This window comes from Triticum aestivum, chromosome 4A (assembly GCF_018294505.1).
Source record: "Triticum aestivum cultivar Chinese Spring chromosome 4A, IWGSC CS RefSeq v2.1, whole genome shotgun sequence".
Lineage (NCBI taxonomy): Eukaryota > Viridiplantae > Streptophyta > Magnoliopsida > Poales > Poaceae > Triticum > Triticum aestivum.
The window spans coordinates 594,613,511-594,618,348 of record NC_057803.1 but is presented as its reverse complement, the minus strand read 5'-3'; positions in this window follow the sequence as shown (position 1 = coordinate 594,618,348).

Genomic DNA, 4,838 nt, shown 5'->3' with positions numbered 1-4,838 from the left:
GGACCAAAGGGTCTCCTGACTGGGCTCTACGCACTGCCCACGTGGAGACCCTTTGGTCCCGGTTGGTGGCACCAACCGGGACCAATAGGCATCCACGCGTCAGCACTTCTGTGGCTGAGGTTTTTTTTTTGAAGGGGGGGTTGGGGGTTTTGGGGGGTTAATTTAGGTGTTTCATATATTGTGTTAGCTAGTTATAATTAATAGAGAGAAGTGTCCTCTGTTATGTCCGTGCTTGGTCGACGCTACGTACTATACATACGTATATAGAGAGGACTAGACACGCTAGCTAGCTAGTAAGCAAACGAAGGAAACAAAAGATCGTCATGAACATATATGCATATATACAGAGAGAAGTGATATCGACCACCTCTCCTTCTCCGAGAGATTGGTCGAACAACAAGTTCTCGTATATCTATCTGACACTACCGGCTACATATATACAATAATTATCTCTTACAAATATAATCATACGGACTCAGGGTCCACATAGAATTCTCCGTCTTCAGGGATCACGTGGTCAAGAAAGAATGCCGCCAATTCCTCTTGAATTGCTCGCATGCGAGCTGGTGCTAGGAGTTCATCCCGCTTCCGAAACATCTAATTTGAAAAAGGGGGTCAATACATATATATATATATATAAATGAATGAAACTCAACACAAATGATGGTAATGAAATAAAATTGTGAATGTTGTTATTTACGTACTTCATATTGTTCGTTAGAGTACCCGCCCCGCTCACAGGTTGTGTGGCGGATGGACTCGCAGATGTAGTATCCACAGAAATCATTCCCTTGTTCTTGCCACAACCACTTTACAAGAAATAGAGGTCAATCAAACTGATAAGCAAGAATGCTAAATGGTATTGATGAAACTAGCGCTTGAATCACTAGGAGATGCGCGGAACATGCTACTATAGTACTTACTTTCGGGTGTCTAAATTCCAGCTCCTTCGGCAGTCCTGGAACTGTTTTGGTGAATTTTCTCCAAACCCTGCCGGACAAAGAAAACAATTACTTGATATTAGGAAATGAACAAAGTTGCTGATATGGTGGATAATGATCGATTTAACTTACTTCTTGAGGATTTCAGTCACGTCCGCATACTCCTTGGGATCTTGTCGTCTAGAGTCCAAGACGGTTATTACTCCCTGCTCAAGCTTAATCTCTAGGAGAATATAGTGGAAACTGCACACACATGCATAACTCATGAATTACATTACTATAACCTTGACTAATATATAAGGGAAACCGAATACGCACAAGACAGTAACACTCACCTGAAGTTGTAAGAAAAGAGTATTATATCTTTGTTTTGATTTATTACGAACGATCGTAGCAAGTTGGCCTCGGTAGCTGCGGCATGAAGTTTAACCTGAGTTGCATCTATGAGATGTGTGTTAATGAACCCAATATCACCGACTTGTCTTTTCTTCAATTCGGCGATCTTCAATCTGCATAATATAGTGAGGATGATTATAAATACATGCAATGAAAGAGCTAAGCTATATAGAGAAACTTAATGACAGAAGTAGTACTACTTACAGACAGTAGCAGGCGACCGTTGTTTTATCGAGGGCCAATTGATTGAAAAACTGATAGAACTCCTCAAATGGAACAAGCAACAGATCAATTCCAACGAGGTCATACTCCTTTTTAACTTTCACATACAAAGTACTCCTCCCCCCAAAGTCTCTGCAGATTTTCAAGTACCAATCATGCAATCTTCGCATCATCGTTGATAGAGATCTTTCATCTTTGACGAGAGGCTTCCCGTACTCGTATCTTTGTATTTGCACCTCCATGGGTTCATAATGTACTTCGTCGGACAGGTAATCTGCAAGATTGCTATAACCGGGCACCATCCTCGGATCATTATCGACGTTGTGGCTAGGCACCTTGAGCGGGGGGCACGATTGCTTTGCTTGTTCGCCGAGCTGGGCACTTTGTTTCCCAGCTCGACGTTCTTTCAGCTTTTGATCACTGACAGTACTTCCCGACCGCTCCGCTTCGGCAAATTCCTTTCCAATAATGCGGTCATAGTTTCCTTTCGGCGGATCAGACTTCGGTGGTTTTGTCAGGGCAGCCAGAGTGCGCTTCACTTTCACCCGATCTACCTTCTCCTCCGGAGGTGGATGTTTCTTTGCTTTCACCCTTCAAAGAAGTTCCTCACTTCTTCTCGCGCGGTCTCGACGTTCTCCTCCAGGGTCCTCTCATATGGTAACTTCTCTGGAGTCTTCAGAGAAGGACCGAATCTGTATGTCCTCCCGCCTCTGGTTGTACTGCTAGACGCCGACCGAGCAGACGGAGCGGTTGTCTTCTTTACTTGCTTAAGCGGTAGAGGAGAAGGACTACGACGCGCCGTAGCAGCTGGAGCGGCAGCAGGTCTCTTACGCCCTTGCTGACGAGGCGGAGAAGGAGGAGGCTGGCTGCTCGGGCGCGTCGGCGCAGGCGGAGAAGGAGGCGGAGTGCCGCCACGCGCCGGAGAAGGAGCCGGCCGAGGGCCCTGATCGTCACTCGCCGGAGGAGGAGGCGGTGGAGGCGGAGTGCTCTGACTCGCCGGAGGAGGAGGAGGAGGCGGTGGCGTCCAGTTCGGAAGGTTGATGAGCTCCTTCCGCCATAGGCATGGAGTCTTCAGAGCAGACCCCAGCCGAGTCTCCCCTTCACCGGTAGGGTGGTCAAGCTGGAGGTCCTCAAATCCCTCCGTTATCTCATCCACCATCACCCTAGCATATCCTTCTGGAATCGGCCGGCAGTGAAAAGTTGCGCCGGGTTCAGTAGGATAAACAGAGCCAACAGCCGCCTTGACCTTCAAATTCATCCATTGCGTCATAAGGTGGCAATTTTGAGACTCCGTTATAGCATCCACGGGATAGCTGGCAGGAGCCGTCAAGGCATGCTCCAGCTGAAGCAGCTCGGTGGAAGCCACGCTGCTTCTGCGCTGAGATGGCGGGGTAGCTTCGGGGGAGGCTTCGGCAGTACGTTTGCTGCGATTTGCTTCTCGTTCCTCTATCGCGTCTACCCTTGCTTGCAGCACCTGTATTTGGGTCTGCTGCACTTTTTTCCTCCTCTCATGGGATTTGTAACCGCCTGCGTCCGGAAACCCAACCTTCCACGGAATGGAGCCTGGCGTGCCTCGTGTCCGTCCAGGGTGCTCAGGATTCCCGAGGGCCATTGTGAGCTCGTCGTTCTCTCTGTCTGGAAAGAACGTCCCTTCCTGTGCTGCTTCGATATACTGCTTAAGCTTACTGACTGGTATGTCCATTTGATCGTTCGTCCAAATGCACTTCCCTGTTACAGGGTCCAGTGTTCCGCCAGCCCCGAAGAACCAAGTCTGGCAACGGTCTGGCCAGTTAATTGTCTCTGGTTCAATCCCTTTATGAACCAGATCATTCTCAGTCTTGGACCACTTAGGCCGGGCTACGAGGTAGCCACCTGACCCCGTGCGATGGTGAAGCTTCTTCTTCGCAGCATTTTGCTTGTTTGTCGCCGACATCTTCTTACTCTTTCTGATGTCTTGTGGGCCACAAATGCGGGCCAGTGATCTCTGATCTTCTCATATCTGCCCTTGAATTCTGGTGTCTCATTATTTTCGACAAACTTATTCAGCTCTTTCTTCCACCTCCTGAATAGTTTTGCCATCCTCTTTAGAGCAAAAGACTTGATTAATTTCTCTTTAACTGGGTTCTCTGGATTATCCTCAGGCGGTAGGGTGAAATTTGACTTCAGCTCAGTCCAAAGATCATTTTTCTGCATATCATTGACATAAGACACCTCAGGGTCTTCTGTAGCCGGCTTAAACCATTGTTGGATGCTTATCGGGATCTTGTCCCTAACCAGAACCCCGCACTGAGCAACAAATGCGCTCTTTGTCCGGAGGGGTTCAATAGGTTGGCCGTTGGGCGCGATTGCTGTGATCTCAAACTTTTCATCCGAGCTCAACTTTTTCTTCGGGCCTCGTCTCTTTACCAAAGTTGTGCTCGATTCGGAGGGCTAGAAAAAAGAACAAAGACTTAATTAATATGTGTACATACCAAAACAATGAATGCATCAATCAGCTAGTCAGCATAGGCTTAACTAATATATATACCTGGCCGGACTCGGTTCGGTCACCGGAGCCGTCATCACGGTCTCTTTCTTGCACCGGCATTGGGTCACCGGAGCCGTCCTCATGTTCTTCTTCTTGCACCGGCATTAGGTCACCGTAGCCAGCTTGTTCACCCTCTCCTTCCAGACCATCGGTTTCGTTGAGAAACAACGAGATGGCATCACTTCCTTCTGCGATTATGTCCCTCAACAACGCTTCTTTTGTTGCTTCGTCTAGGGCGGTGTCCATAGTTTCTACAAATATTTACAACATGGCAATTATTATTCAAACATGACAGATGGATATATTAGTGCCAAACGTAGAACTAGCTACCTAATCATAGTAAGCTATCGGGAGGGGGTATATATCGACAACGACGACACTACATCTATTCTTTCTTCTCCTCTTTTTTTTTCTTCCTCTTCTTTTTTTATCCTCTTCTTCCTCTCATGTTCGATAGGATCGCCGAGGGGTCGGGAGGTTGCCTAGTGTCAAGGGATTCGACAAAACCATGTCTTCATCATTAGGCGAAAGTAACATGTGCATGATGGTACGAAGCTCTTCAAAGTTGTTCTGGAACGGAGTCCCAGATAGGATAATTCGCTTTTTGGTACAAAGTTCAGCAAGAGCCTTCCGAATATCGCTATTTGGAAGGCCTTTGCTGAATTCGTACCAAAAGGCGGATTATTCTATCCGGGACTCCATTCCAGAACAACTTTGCAGAACTTCGTACCAACATGCCCTAGTTACTTCCG